The following is a 16,874-nucleotide window of genomic DNA, read 5'->3' on the forward strand; positions in this document are numbered from 1 at the left end:
CTCACAACGAACAAGTAGCTAAGATTGGAAATGATCCCAGAACTGATCCCAGAACAGACCCTCTTAACCATCCAGTGTGTTCTAGAGAAGCCCAATAAGTCTGGGCCAGCAGCATAAATGTACAGCTGGCTGCTTGGGGATGTCCTTTTCTGAACAATCTTCAGAGGAGTGTTTTAGCTAAAGGCTTTCCAAACACTTGAACCAAGCCAGATCTCTCCCAAAGGACACTCAAGATCCTCTCCATTGGCAGATGGTGGGCTTCATGTATGCCAAGTCAACAACTGGGAATCTTTGTATTTAACAACAACAATAATCATCAGTCACTTTCCCACTTTTCATTCAATCTTGATTACAAAATTGATTCAATAAGTATTTATTGAGTACCTACTATGTGAAAATTAATATGATGAGCAATAAGAAACATTCAAACAGGTATGACGTTTCTGAGTGTATTGATTTCAACCTTATAATTTTGAAAAGAAGTTAAAAGAGCTTCAGTGGTCTGTTGGGTGACAGCCATGGCCCTGAAGAAACTTATATGACATATCAGGGGAAATTCAATCAATTTCTCATAATCTTCTAGAAAAAGTCAATGCAATTATGTCAGAAAAAGAATTGGACTAAGAGTCAACAGACCCAGGTGCTAGCTGAGAGCTGAGTGACCTTGAACAACTCATTTCACTTATCTACCTCCATGTCCTGAATTATAAGAGGATTGGTCTATGAAATATCCAATATCATCTCAGTTCTGATTTCTGCCCTAGCACTAGAAGAAGGTCTAGATTCAGGCAATGTGCTGGAAAGCAGGAGAGGAGTGGACCTGGTACCTAGAGTGGTGCCAGAAACACTCATATATGAACTAGGAGGGTTTCTTATATTTAAAAATAAAAGACCCCAGAAAAAGAGCACTCCAAAGTTATCAGCAAAAAATGCAGTGAATTTTCCAAGACCTGAATTAAAAATGGGACACCAGAAATAGTAACCCTGCTAAGTAAGTAATCTCAGATGTACTTGACACTTGGTTAATGGGATTTAAAGAAAAGTAAACATGCACCCACACAAATGTATGCACACATATAATACACGCACATCCCCTTGCACAGAAATGAGTGAGTGCTTCCCACTCTCTCAAGTGGAGCAATGAGCTGCTCCAAGCATCAACATGGAGCTATTATACAAGCTTGCTGCACTGCACCAAATTCACTGAACACACAGCACACCTAGAAATGCTAGCACATCTTCCTACAAGCACAAAGGAGGCCCTGGAACTCTTCCAAACCCGCTGGTTTTATCAGCTAGGTAAAGGCATTCATTTAACCCACTGAAATAACCGGACTACAAGCTGGTACTTGGCAGCCCTGGGAAAGGCAGCTTCTCAGCCCACTCTGCAATCCAGGAGAAGAAAGGGGATTCTACGTGGATCCACCTGGGAATCAATCAAATGATAAAGAAAGTTGAATTTTAGTGCCCACAAATGATATTTCTTTGCACAAAAGGATTGTGCAGTTTGGGCACAGAGTATGGAATCGTGAGGAGGTAAATTCAATAGGAAACTGCACAAATAGGGAAGAACAGTGAACATTTAGCAAGCAGAAGGCTAAAACTAGTGTTTCTACTGCAAAATGCTGGAGATGCTGCATGTTCATCCATTACAGGGTTTATATGAATGAAAAGTCGAAAGAAATTAAATAATCACAGTCTTCTCAGCACAGATCTCAGTTCATTCCCCACTCTGCTCCACAAATGATGTCAAAATCCTCTGAATCTTCATCATGCATTTGGCTTGCTCTTTGAAGCTCAGTTACTCTTGAACCGGTTACACTTGAATCTCATGTTCAATGGAAACTATCAATAAGGTCTTCATGACCTTCGATTTTTCACCCACACATAGATATCTTTCACAAAATATACAGGGTGCTCACTGCCCACATCTCTGGGTGACTCTAAATTGTCACTCCCTCAATTTAAACCTTATTTTTTTACCTATAAAATGTGAAGTTTGTTTTACTTTTAGCTCTGTGATGCTTATTTTTAAATGGTGGCTTTTAAAGGGAAAACCATGGAAAGGCTTCAGATGTAACAAGTCCAGAAGATGGAAAGAAAGGGAAATGAGAGCATAGTTTTATTGTTGCCTCATTTAGTCTTGATTAAAGTCACACACACACACACTCATCTTTTTCCCTTTCTTCACTTAGAATCTTTTTGTTTTCTATTCTTTATTTGGATTAGCAGCTATTGAAAGTAAGAATCCTAACAGGCAGAACCCTAGAATTTGAAAAAAGGGAGTAACTTTGAAGAGCACCAGAAATGAATGGAACTGATAAATATTAGAGAAGAGAATTTACTTTTTGAAATTAGAACAAAGTCTTTCCTCTTTGAGTATGAGCTATGTTTCCATATGTGTCTTTGTTGCTTCTGTCCTCAGAGTTTGTGCCCAGAAGGCACAGAAAAGTGTCTTTTTGGTCCAGGAAATAGAGGAAGGTAAGGAATAAAACTTCCTGCTTTCTCTGTTTTGTTTGTTTGTTTTTTAACTGCCAGGAAATGCCTGCTTCCTCTGTCTCTGAAGTAACAATCCCTGAGATCCCAGTGAAGGAAAGTTGGCCTCCACCAGGCCTGAGGTTCTTTCTTTCAGGAGTTAACCAATCATGTGGGTCCAGATGCCAGACCAGATTGTTCCCCCTTGGGGGCGGGAAGTAACTGCCAGGGTCTTATCTTCAGGAGCTGAGAACTGCATCCAGGGCATGACCTAATTCAAGCCTGCGTCCTTCTACTATGCCAGCATTACCTCTGTTGATAATAGCAGCTGTGTCCATATGGCCCACTTCCATTCATTTACACACACACACACACACACACACACACACACACACCACACTTTAGAAAAGATTTGGCCAGCCATTTAAATAGGCTAGCTGCTCTGGTTGCATCTTCATTCAGTGTTCTTCCGTTCATTATGATTGGTGTGGTCTAAAGGAAGAGGTTATTTCTTAAGGGTGTGAGAAGAGATGCATTGAAAATGCATTCCTTAGGGAGAACTGAGATATTCTTCTCTAAGAAGGTCATAAACAGATCACATTGCATTAGGAGTTTCTTTTGCCCTGGTTTCTGGGCCCTGGAGAGCTGAGCTTTATGATCTACAAGGTACAGTTATCTGATTAGTGCTGAAGAAATCATCTTTTCTGTGTGAGCTCTTTAAAGCAAAACTAAGTTTTGTCAATGATTCTTCCCAGAAGACAATGGTATCTTTAATTTGAGCTACAAAGCCCCTGCTGGCAAGCATCCATACTTTCCTATAGCTGAATCTGGCTGATTTAAAAGTCACCTCATGAATTTGGGACAGGACAGGTTGGAGGTATGGAAAAACACCACCATTACAATTCAGGAGGACTGTCATACTACTGATAACCAAAAATAAAGCTGTAGAAAGGAGAGGGGAGGCAAGCAGAAGAGATCAAGGGACAGGCAAAGCAGAGCATAAAAAAAAAGCAGTGTATGTAACACAGGATATTTTCAACAAACAAAGCACTGAGCTATTCTAAAGCACAACTACAAACACTCTTCTGAAACACCTGTGACCAAAGATGGGACCAAGTTATGGCCTTTCTCTTCCTATTTTTTAGACCTAGAACAACATTTACCAAATAAAATATGAGAATAAATAGGAAACTTACCAATGTGCTTAAAAGTGTCTGTCATCTATTGAGGTAAACCAAACAGAAACAAGTATATGAATATTACCAGGGTCTCATATTTTCCAACATTTATTTAATGCAACTTACACAAAAGAGCTTTCTCCCAAAAAAAGGGGGGGTGGTGGAGATTGTCACTCCTATTTTCCAAAGTATTAACTACATTTCACTCTTTCATATTTATGGATTAATAAAATTTGAACCTAGGAAGCAAGTGACCTGAGTTTTAGTTTAGTTAGACTGTTAAGGACCATTTGGCTTTTCATGACTTTCAGTTCTCCATCTGCTGAATAAGGACTCCAGTCTTGAGGAGGTCCTCCATGATTTACAGAAGCATCACTGTCCTCTTTTTAGGACAGGCTGCATCTCCATTAGATTATATAATGGACAATGTACTAGACCTAGCAAAGAAAGGCTAGCCTGGCTTGTTAATATAAATGAAAGCAAGAAAACAGTATCTTAAGTGGGAGAGAACCAGTAACATCAACCTACATCTGGTCAATACTAATATTTTGTTTTAGAAGAGGCTTCATTGACATTGTATCATCTGATTCTCGCAAAAGACTCTGAAGGCTAATATTTTACCAGTAGGGAAATTCAATGATTTTTATCTAAAGTCACCAGAGAAAAATCATTTTTAAAAATGAGTAAATCGGACTGAAACTCAGGCCGATGGTTTGAAAGTCTGTATATTCCATATCAAATCAAATCCACCAGAAATTGTATTTCCCGCAGACACTTACTGCCAACATTATGTCAGTTCACTATTAATCAGTACTGTTAGGTATTCCAACTACCTCCTGAGTAGTTTAAACAAATAAAGACCTTCAGTGCTAGCCTTAGGAAAAAATGTATCAGTGGTTATACATACTTGAAGGAGTTTATTTTTCTTTTCAGGGCACAGGTTTGAAAGCTGCCTACAGTAGGAAGCAATGCTGATTATTTTTGGTATCAACAATGTCCCCAAAAATGTATAGAGAATAAAGAAACTAGCTCTTGCTTAGTCTTGTTTAGCTGGTCTCTATGCATGGCATCCCTGGGCTGTGTGGAAAGAAAAACAAAGGAGTCCCAATCCTTGGCCATTCGACTGCATACAGACGAGCCTGTCCTTTGTTGGGCCACAGCCACAGGAGCAAATTTATTTTATTTTTTTAAGATTTTATTTATTTATTCATGAGAGACAGAGAGAGAGGCAGAGACACAGGCAGAGGGAGAAGCAGGCTCCATGCAGGGAGCCCGACATGGGACTCAAATCCAGGTCTCCAGGATCATGCCTTGGGCCGAAGGCAGCACTAAATCACTGAGCCACCCAGGCTGCCCACACAGGAGCAAATTTAGGCCTGAGGATTCTCCAAGGAGAAAGGAAGTACCAAGCAAGTCTCCACAGCAAGCTTCTCATTGATCTAGGCAATAGTAAGTTCTACAACATACTAAAGCTCAGCTGTCAACAGGGCACTATCCCTTGAAGGTGGTGGCACCAAGCAGAAAACACAATCCTGCACCCAAAAGAACTCACAGGCAGGGAAGGCTAACCCAGAAGTAGTTACAAGTATGTGTTTGGTGTTCTTTGTAAATTACAACAGCAGAGATCTCAGGAACTCTCTGGGACCTGGAAGGTAACATTTGAGCTCAATCCTGAAAGATGAGGGGGAGTCTATCATCTAAGCTGTGCAAGGGCACTGCACCTGGAGGTAAGGGCATAGAAGAAAGAATATCTGCATTTAGGAAAGAGTCTAGATTCTATAGGAAATGGGGAGAAGTTTAGTGTGGGAATTGCAGACAGTGATCCTAACAAGAGATTCTTCAGGAGTTCTCAGAAATGTACCAGTTACATTGTTGAAAACACTCTGAATCCTTGGTTTTAATTGATTTTTAAATCAATAATACAATGACATTTAAAACATCTATTTCCATCCTCAATCCAAAAAGAAATATATATTTTCTTTTAATGAAAGGAGATATTTATCAAAACCTTCAGATTAAATTCTATGAAAAATCATCCATAGCCATCAATCCTTATGATTCCTTCAACAGTTCAAATGGAAGAGGAACAATATAACCTCAACACTTCCCAAATCCCTCCACGAAATCATACATGGCTGTTCAAGACAGGGAAATAAAATAAGCTTTAGAAGACAATAACTAAACAACATGGATTTACTGAATATCAATTCTTACCTCCGAAACTACCACACCTGGTTTTTATCATCACTCAGGCAGGAAATGGAGCAATTGAACAGCAGCTTTGCCAGAATGAAGCAGGAAGACACAGCCGACACACAATTACCAAGATGTTTATTTCATCTAAGAAAATGCTCCATGTGCCATGCAAGCCATAGTCATGAAGCACTACATATTGAAAAGAAATGTTCATTTTCTGAGAGGTCAACTGGGGAAAAAGAATGGAGTTTCTTTTTGCTGTTTATATAAAAGAAAATTTATCTTGAGCCAAAGTCAATTCATAGCACTGTGCTTTGCCTAACATGGTGACACCGTAAATTGAAATTATCAATAAAATTACCAATATCTCTACAACCAACCAACATGTATCATCACGTTTTAATCAAATGAAATAGTCCTTCTTTCCATGGATTTTCCAAAATATTTATTATTTGCACAATTAGGCAGCACACATCCCATGCTGGCTACTTATTAGTTCCGAGTATGTCCTCAATTGTGTCATATCCATTTCCTGAAGTGAGAGGGCCATGTCCATACATCTTCACAGTACAGGTCAATTCAACCAACCAAACATATCTTGAATGTCTACGTTTTCCAGATACTATACAAGGTACGAGGATCCAACAATTAATCAGAGGCCATTTCTGCCTGTGAGAGTTGGCAGCCTCATTTTATTATCACAGTAACTCACAAAGCAATTATTCATAGTGAGCACCAAGAAATATTTGGTGAACAAACAGGTGGATGTACATGTAAGTAAATAAATGCCAACTGCTATTTCAAAAATGTTTAGAATGAGAGTTGCTGCTTTTATTCTGAAAGTTCATTTCCATTTCCATTGCCAGAAAAAAAATCACCTTGAGTGTATTGACTCTTAGGAATTCTCCACCCAGCTCTGATCAAGCACTGGTCATGCCTGCTAGGAGGCTTTGGTGTTTATGGATATAGGAGTGAGTATACTATTCTATTGATCTCATTTCTATGAGCTTTAGCTACAAAATTATTCATATATGTAATGTGCATATCAACATATATAATATATATTGTATCCAAACAGTGCACATATATGCATACACAAACATGTAGACACACACACACACACACATACACACATGCCTTTTCTATACAAATAGATCAAAGAAATCAGTGGTCAAGAGAAAATATTATAAGGCCTGCTATTCCCCCTTGTTACAAATTTTCAGGATCTTTTCAGAAAAAAAACACATGTTGCTCTAAAAGTCAGTCCCACTTGCATAGACATAAGAAACCAATTCCAAGGTGCCTCCCAGTTTGGATCCTGCCAGAGAAGACTAGGATGATCCTCTGAAGTCTACTTCAAGTGCAAGAACTGTCATTTCTGTGAACCCTCTCCTGTAAACACAACTTGTAATATTTCCCTACATTATTTGCAGTCTGTGTAACTTAACTAAGCTTCCTGAGAGCTAGTACTATGAACTGCTCACCTTTAAATGCTTACTACCCAGCATGGTCCAGGTCAGACCCCACCAGCACAGGAAAGGACACTCCGTGGTGTGTATTAAGTGTCTTAAATTAAATTTAGGGGATCCCTGGGTGGTTCAGTGGTTTAGCGCCTGCCTTCAACCCAGGGCGTGATACTGGAGACCCAGGATTGAGTCCCGCATCGGGCTCCCTGCGTGGAGCCTGCTTCTCCCTCTGCCTGTGTCTCTGCCTCTCTCTCTCTCATGAATAAATAAAATCTTAAAAAAAAACTATTAAATTTAAAAGGCATTTTCTTTTGATATATGCTGATATATGTTGTGAATCCCCCTTAAAATAGTTGAGTATCCCATAGCATACCACAAGTTTCTGTGTGAGAGACAGAGTTGGAAATTTCTGTCCCAAATATCATGCCTCTAAAATATATTAGCTTGTTCTTATGTACCTTAGGGAGAATCCCAGGCCTGAAATAAACCAGTAAGACCTCAAATACAGCAAGGCAGTGAGCCTAACACAGATTTATTAAAGCCTTAATTCCCTCTTCTTACCTTCTAGCAAATTACTCCCCTTTACAATATCCCAGGATATTAAAAAAAAAAAACCTGTTGTATATTACACTCTTTCATGAATATACCAGCACCATGAAAGAGTAGAAACTAGGACATAACTAGTTTAATGCATAGTAAGTACTATGCGATCCCATAGTTACATTGTTCAAGGAAGAATAAAGCATTTGACCAGTGCAATCTAATTAAGGGGATATATGCCCTGCCAGATGCAGGGTTTCTTATTAAACCAAGGGGATTACAACATACCGGAAACGGGAAAAAGTTTAGCCTTGTTGCCTGTGGGGAGGGGATTTAACTTTCTTGAATCCTAAATCCCTGATGCTTTAGCCACAATACTCAACCAAATCATTGCGACATGCTAGGGTGGGAGGAGGGGTGTGAAAAACAATGCTACCAGCAATACTTAAAATATTAAAGTTTACCAAAAAAATGTATTTTTGAAAAGTTATGGTAGATTCAAAATTAGCTCTCCAATATCATCAGTGCCACTTGCATCCCAGTAGGCTTCCTTGAGTGCAGACAGGAGAGGAGACTATAACCACATCAAGGATGGAAATTACAAAAGAGAATTCTCACACGTATGGATGCCAGGCATCATGCAAGTTCACTGTGAAATTAAACGTGTTAAAACTTTGAGAAACATTTAGAAAAAAATTAAAATATATTTACAGATTGTCAGAAGTCCTCTTGTGTTTGTGTGTCTGTGTATGTGTGTCATAGGTAAAAAAACAGGGTGTCAACATTTATAATATTTTATATACACCTTTTGCTCAGGTATCTCAAGCAGACCTCTTGACAAATCAGAATTTTTTTGGAATTTTAACTAATTTTTTTCTTTTTTAATTTAAATTCAATTTGCCAACATAGAGTTTAACACCCAGTGCTCATCACATCATGTGAACTAATTTTCTCTAAGGCTGATTGTAAAACCTCTGAGATACTGAAAAGTTATAGTAAAAATAATGTAGCCTTCTGTCAAAGTAATCATTATGATCACCAGTTTTATACACTAACTTATTCCAGAATGGAAGAGATGCAAAAGGCAGCTCACCTACACAAAGTGAGTCCATAGCATTCTACTTCTTTAGGTTTAAGGCTGCTTTTCATTGTTTTTGTGGGTCATTTAAATTCATTAATTCAATTCATGCAATCACTTACTTTTCAGACACGTGATATAGAGAGAGCAGCTTGCTGATTGTCAGTGTACCTGCCTCTAGTCATAGACAATTCATTTTTCCTAAATATGGATGAATTCTTACTTTCTCTATAGGTTTGAGAGGTGATTTTTTTTATCATATCATTATTTTTAATGTCCAACGTTTATGTGGACCAGGGCTTTCTCCTCAAGTTTATAAATTATTGATTGGCTTGTGAGGCCAATAGGGATACTTCTTCTTGTCTAATTTGGTTTCTGGGAAGACTTCATTCAGGTCCTCAATGGTCATCTGATCAAATGGAATTATGTTCTTCATCTTCTCCAGCTCTTTTTCATATTCTTCAGTCCTGGCCTTTGACAGAGACAAAAACTCAGCACAGCTTTTCACATCTTCTTTTTCCGCAGCATCCACCTGGACAGTGTATTTATCCTCTGGCACAGGAAACTTCAGGGCATTAAACTTCTTCTCAAAGTCATCTACCAAGCCAGCCTTTGCCACATTGGCCTTGTAGTAAGCCCAGTCGATAGCGGGTGGTTTCTCAGGAAGAGTAGCCAACCTGGAGGTAAGCATCTCATTCCAGGATTTCAGGGAGTTGGCAATGGCCTTCTGGTTTCAGGGTATGATCTCCCCGAAAGCTACCCAGTCAATGGTTTTTAGAGCAAGTTTTCACCCAGCCATCTTGAAATCCTTCACTGACCCCCTGAATTGTGATTTTTAAACCTTGTTTACTTTTTCTACAAACTCCCCAAAATGTGGAAGTAAATTCTCAACATGCTTGGGTGACTTGGACAAGCAGCGGAAGCAGGAGAGTTGTAGATGGCTTCCTTCCCGGGCAGGACCTTCCCCTTAATTGTCTTCCCTCAACTCAGATAAGCCCTCCTCTGCCCAATCTAGCCTCCTACAATTATTTGCAAGATTGCAAATCCCTGCAAAGAGAAAGTCTAATGCTATAACTTGACCCTGCCTTTCACTCCAAATCCTTTAAAATCAAAACTGACCCCAAACATCCTTGATTTTTTTTTTTTTTGGTTTCTTAGACTAGTGTTTCTCCATTCTTTTACTATCATGCATCACATAAAAATTGATTATAGTATTTGACATTCTCAGTAAATGGAAGAGGCAAGGGGCTCCAGCAACTCTGTGTCCCTCCCAGTACTTTGAGGACTGAAAGGACAAATATCTCTGCACTCCTATAGGCCATTCAAGGCACATAGGTGGGGAAGATCTAAACTGCTAGAAGCCAGAATTCAGTTTGGACTCCAACCACAGAGGGGGCTTTGTATGAGCTGCCAGCACCAAGGGGTTTTGAGTGTAAATCCTGAACCATCAATGTGTCTTACCCAACTCAAATGAGGCACCCAGCTGTACTAGTCCACTAGGGCGGTCCTAACAAAGTACTGTAACCTGGAGAATTTAACCACCAGAAATGTATTGTCTCGCAGTTCTGGAGGCCAGAAGGCCAAGGTCAAGGTATCAGCAGGATTGGTTCCTTCTGTGGCTTATGAGAGAGAATCTGTTTCATGCCTCTTTCCCAGCTCCTGGTGGTTTGTTAGCAATCTCTGGTGTTCCTTGGCTTGTATAAGCATCAACTCAATCTTTGCCTTCATCTTCACATGGCATCCTCCCTGTGTGTCTCTGTGCCCAAATGTCTCCTTTGTGTAAGGACACCAGTCATTTTGGATTGAGGACTCACCCAACTCCAATATGACCTTGTCTTAACTAATTACATCTGCAATGACCCTACTTCCATATATGATCATATTCTGAGGTACTGGGGATTTGGACATCAACATACGAATTTGAGGGGGATACACTCCAACTCATAACACTTGGATGATATTTATTACTACCTGTGGATTACATGAGACACGGCCTGGCACAGAGTGGGTTGGTATCCAATGCATGCTAAATAAATTTGCACATGAATGCATACCTCTTGCCAACCAAGGTTATTCATCTGGTTTGGGGTGATGAAGAAGTATCTGAATTTGGGATGATGTGGTTTTCGTGATCACTACTGAACACTGAAGCCTACTGAAGAGAGAAGCTACTGCTGTGAGAAAGTTTCTAAGACTGTTTCCTGAAAGCTGGAGGCACTCCTAGCTGTCTGATCACAGCAGAAGGCTCTGAATTTGAAGCTCCAGTGCTATAAATAGTAGTTAATCTTATCCTTCAAAATGTCATATGTACTTATAAAGACGATTTTAGTGTCATATAAGAGTCTCTGAGTAATTTGATTTATAGGAAAAGAAGACCAGAGAGAACTAACTGTATTATAATTAATTACATATGCAAATGGTAGACTAAATTTAGACACACAATTACATGTCTAATCATAGCTGGGAAGGGTTGGGAATTGCATTGCTGGACTGAGAAGCGTGCCTCCTCCTCTGCTCAGGTGCTCACCTCACTCAAGACCACTCTGACTCTGGATGCTAAGGAGAAAACCTGGGAATGGGATCCTGGGAGTGTCCACGCTCCTGCTCTGGTGATATCACACAGTCCCTCTGGGACTCACCCACCCCAGCCCCAGCACATGTGTGAATAACACACAGCGAGGCATCTCTGCAGTGAGGACTGACCCATGCTCCCTATAAGGAAGTGAAAGGAGGTAACTTTGCTCTCACTGCTACCAGCCAAACAGCTGTGACTGTGTGTGATTGCTTCTTAAGTGCAAACAATGTCAGGAAAGTCCTTCTGGATCTAAGAGAGCTTCCCATGCACTCAAGTCAAATGACAGGTTGCCCTGTGTCCTTCCATCAACTCGGAAACAATTAGCTCTGTAGGATTATGCTGATGGCCATTTCACATTTTTTGGAGGACAATAGCTAAAAATAGTGATTGATATATAGATATATATATGCTAAGCACTGCGTGTGTGTGTGTGTGTGTATGAACAAAGAGAGAGATTGATGAAAACCACTTTGCTGATATCCCCAAACTGTCATTGTGCTATAGTTTCCAAGTTTCCAAGTCATATTGTTGGTGATTTTTCTGAAAGTACCTACCAAAGTGTATCTGTGAACAGATGCACACCTGTATGGTTTCCATATTCCAAATGTATGCATATGTCTGTGTGTGTGTGTGTGTGTGTGTGTGTCTCCTCCCAAAGCAACTGGAGGGTATACGGCAAAGGATAATGGTTTGTGAGTTAATTAGGAGATCTAAGTTGAGTCCCAGTCCTGCCACTAATGAAAAGAGGGAAGAATGATTTCCACTACCTGAACTATGGATGTGAAATGAAAGAGATTGTGTGAAAGCATGCTAATAAACTACAAAAAATAAAATGACACTCATGAGTCTTACAGGTCAGCAAAAATAAGAATCATGTAGTAAAAGTCTCAGAAGACTTTGCATTCCTCCAAATGGAGACAGGATTGACCCTTCCTGACCCTGTGGACACATCCCCAGCATCCAAATGGGTGCTGCGTTGAGTGGGGTCAGGCATCTAGTTTTATCCTGAGTGTTTGCTATGGGACTGGAGTTATTCTAGAGAAAATGGTGAATAGGCCAAGTTTCTCTTCAATGTTTTATACCTTTCGTGCTCCTTCCCTTTTTTTTTTTTTTTTTTTTTTGGAGATTCATTCTCTCATGCAACCAGAGCAACCAGAGAGGAGAGGGATCAGGTTTGTTCATTCACAAAACAGGCCCTCCCCTTACCTGCAGGGGATACATTGCAAGACTCTCAGGCCCCCAGAGGATGCCTGAAACTGCAGGCAGCACTGAACCCTATATATACTGTTTTCCCTATACATACGTACCTATGATAAATTTATAGAGTAGTCACACTGAGAGATTAACAACAACTAATAATAAAATAGGACAATATCCTGTAATACACAATATAACAATAATTGTTATAAACAATAACATTGTTATACAATTATAACCATATACTATAATAAAGGTTATATGAATGTGGTCTCTCTCAAGATATCTCATTGTACTGTACTCATTCTTCTTGTGATGATGTGAGATGATAAAGTGACTCCATCATGAGATGAAGTGGGAGGAATGATGTAGACATTATGATGTAGCATTAGGCTACAGGGGGATCATCTGCTTCCTGATAGCAATTGACCTTACATCAGTGAAACCATGGGTGGGGCGTGGAGGGCTACTATAAGAGGCTGGAGTCAAGGCAGTACCCCAACTCTAAGCATATGCTCTCTGAAAGGGTGTCTATGAGGACAAGCCAGGGAGCACAAGGAGAAACGCTGACCAGCATTTAGCTACTCACCTATATGGCGCATAACTATGTAACCACACCTCCTTAAATGGTGCTAAAATCTGGAAAACAGCAATGCAAGATTTAATGAAGCCATGGTGTATGTTTATTATGAACCCCATAGGTGAGAGCTCCTTTTCTATTGCCTTAGCTCCTTCTACCAGATTTTTAGCCAACCCTCATAAAAGAGACTCCCAGTGGAACAAGGAGGGTTGTATTTTATCGATTATGGGCTCAATTCATAAATTGGGTGGTTAATATAGTTCTAACACATAGAACTTCAAGCCACTCAAAAGTTTTAAACTTTTTTATTTCTGCTTGACACACTGTAGAAGAAAGGCACCAATTTGCAAGTTAGGAAGGCAGAGTGCAATCTCTCCTTGATGGCAAACAGCTGGATGACCTTGGGAAAACCCCTCCAGTGCTATAAAACACATTTTTCTTCAATCAGATGATTGAATTGACATCTATAGCTCTCATATTCTTTGATTCAGTATTAATCAGAGAAAGCAGATTCCTGCTGACTGCTAGAAAGTCAAGTGAACTGTTTTAATTTCCATAGTATGGATAAATGAGATGGTAAGGTATTTTAGTTAACTTGGAGTTACTGTGTAACAAAGACCAATTTTCAAGGAATCCTAATGCAAACAAAAATGTATTTAACAATGCAACTATAACAGCATATGATTTTTAATGCACTTGAAGTTTAATACCTCCCAGGGTCATCATAAGCACACATTTTCATTTACTGGCAAATCTTGAAGTTAATGGAAAATTTTTTATAAATTTTTGTTATTAGACTCAATATATTTTTAAAGCATGTGCATGTGCATATGAGATTATTACAGGTAAAGGTAACTTTACTTGCTCACATTTCACTAATTTTTATCAGGCCTCAATATGTTTTCTAAATTTGGGATAGGCATACTAAATACAAAATGAAATTCCACATCTGATACATAACCAGGAATAATCCAGTAGTTGGTAATTCTGTAATGAATAAAAAATCATGGCTCATCCTTATTAATTGGTTCTGATTAATTTATATGCCCCCTCCTTGCCTCACATTTTAATTGTCAAAGTGACTTGAGATTTCTAAACATTTTTTCAACCCCAATGGTACCAGGAACGGACCAAATTTCCTAAGGCAGATCCAAGCCAGAGCGGTCTGACTCAGGCAAGATTGAGCCCAGGAACATCAGGATCCAAGAGAAGCACTTGGACACTGGAACACAGGGTGGCTCACCAACCACCCTCTCTTCCAGTATTCTCTGGGATGAATAGCTAATGGGCTGAAGACATGCCTTCTAGGAAGAGCTTCAGCATTACTTTTCTAAACACACCTACATATGGCTTTATAAATGTCATGCCAAGATGCACAGACTATGCCATGAATTCCTTAAGCAGTTAACTCAGTGGCTATATACTCACAATTTAGCAACTTTAAGGTTTAATTGCTTAAAACATGCTTTACCACCAAGACTGAGGCATCACCATGATAATGGAGGAAATCAATAAAATATACCCAGCATGGAGTACAGGAACACATTTATTACAAATGGGAAAGACCTATTAGGCCTTTCTGTCACAATGTCAATATATAATGTATCCCTGTGGCTTTGGGGGATCCCACACCTGGCATGATTTTAATGGTGGTGAGTCATGGGCATTTGTGAAGATAGAATACTTCAGTGCCTATGACTGAACCCTTGAGATGCACATAATCTAAAAAATTATCCAAAACTCTGCCTAACATTTTAAGTCTACTTTTATTTATAAATAAAGGTTTGATTTAATACCTCCTTCCCTGCCCCCTATATGATTTCCCTCAGGTGCAGTTATCATGATTAACTTTGCAAAAATAATGTAAAACAGAAGCCTACATGGAACTTTCAGAGTTTCAGAAGATTAATGCATTTGTTGTTTCATAGCAAAGTGTGTATGAATCATTCCTAAAACAGACATTGTAACATGTGTTCTAACCCCACATACAACTAATAAAGAAATAAATATACATCCATTCTCTCTGTCTGATCTCTAACTCTTCCCAATTTATCCTCAAACAAACAAAACAAATAACCAAGCAAACAGAAAACCTCAATAGGTAATATTAAAAGCAAAACAAAATAAAAGCTAGGAAAGTGTTCTACTTTGACCTCTTTGGTCCTTTCTCCTCTCACAAACTGATCCTTATGCCAGCATTTCATAAACTGGCAAACAGCATAAATGTGAAATAGGACCCTTGTGGTTTCTGTCCATAACATAAATTTGATTAGCATTGACTCCAATGATTTTTTTCTATTTATTTTGCCCAAGTGTAAGGTTTAAAAAGTTGCTGCAATGTCAATTTATGAATTATTATTAACACTGCGTCAGCATTTGACATGTTCCAGGATATAAGAACTACTGAGAAAAATTGCTACACGTCAGCCTGAGACATTTCAAGTTGCATTAGTCACATATTTCTCTAAGAATACCTGGAATTCTGAGTCTTCAAATGAAAGCAGGATCACATGTAGTTACAAAGGGGTTATAAAAGCATTCATTAACTGTACTTCATAACCTGTTTCTATACTTTATTAACCTGTTTCTTTTTATTTTCTTTCCTGTCTTTATTATTCAAGAAGTCAGCTGAGTACGGTTAAAGAGCGCTTCATAATTTTCATATAAATTATCTAACAAAAAATACATGAAAAGCTGGTTTAACATTCATAAGGTACTGATATGGCATTGGTAAGGACAAAAACTTTGTCTTAGAGTCAAGCTGATATCACATTATCTGTACAGTAAATCTAGATTAAATTTACCAAGAATTTTTTTCTCTTAAAAAATTTTATCAGCTCCTTTATGGATATATGAGCAGTAACGTCTTACCAGACATCTGATTTTTTAAACTTTGAGCATGGAAAAAGATATTTGACCTACAATAACCAATATCCTATCAATCATTAAGAAAAAAAAAAAGACTGGAATAAAATTAACCTCCTAGTAGCAATAAAATGTCTTACTTATGGAGGGTTCAAATTTGGGTTCTGACATTAATTTGTGGCTCTCTCATTTGTTACATGCAAATAAAGGAAACAGATTTAGTGCAGGTCAGTGATTACTTCACTGGGCCTTCAAACTACCACTCAACAGAACCTTAAGAGAGTTCTATAGCATAGGACTCTCAAAGGATCCCAGTGCACAGCCCGTGTGTGTGTGTGTGTGTGTGTGTGCGCGCGCACACACATGCTGCTGGACACAAACACATGCACATGTCCAGAGGCATTGCCATATTTATTCCTGGCTGATGCTATGGGCCAAAGAGAGATGTGATAATATTTTTACATCCAAGGACAATAATAATAGCTACTAAATTCACTGTGACCAATGCCATATCTCACTAAGATAAAGGTGGCCAGGAGGAGCTGTGAACCTAAGAGAATGGAGGGAGAGAACCTTGTCTCTGTCGGCCCACACATTGCACTTATGGGAGCCTACTGGCGTCACAATCAGGAACTTGGGTTCTGGGGTGGTCTGTCCAAGTTCAAAATCAGGCTCTATCATTTACCCAGCGTGGGTCATTTACAGATCATTTCTATAATCTCAC

At 39.1% G+C, this 16,874-nt stretch overlaps 1 protein-coding gene and 1 pseudogene across 2 annotated transcripts in view; both read right to left on the reverse strand.

Annotated features, from left to right (window-relative positions):
* FGF14 (fibroblast growth factor 14) overlaps positions 1 to 16,874 on the reverse strand; it is a 613,348-nt gene that overhangs the window by 517,847 nt on the left and 78,627 nt on the right. The window lies entirely within an intron of this gene.
* LOC129516509 (ATP synthase subunit d, mitochondrial-like) lies at positions 9,247 to 9,732 on the reverse strand (annotated as a pseudogene).

This window comes from Nyctereutes procyonoides, unplaced genomic scaffold (assembly GCF_905146905.1).
Source record: "Nyctereutes procyonoides isolate TBG_1078 unplaced genomic scaffold, NYPRO_anot_genome, whole genome shotgun sequence".
In the NCBI taxonomy this organism is placed as follows: domain Eukaryota; kingdom Metazoa; phylum Chordata; class Mammalia; order Carnivora; family Canidae; genus Nyctereutes; species Nyctereutes procyonoides.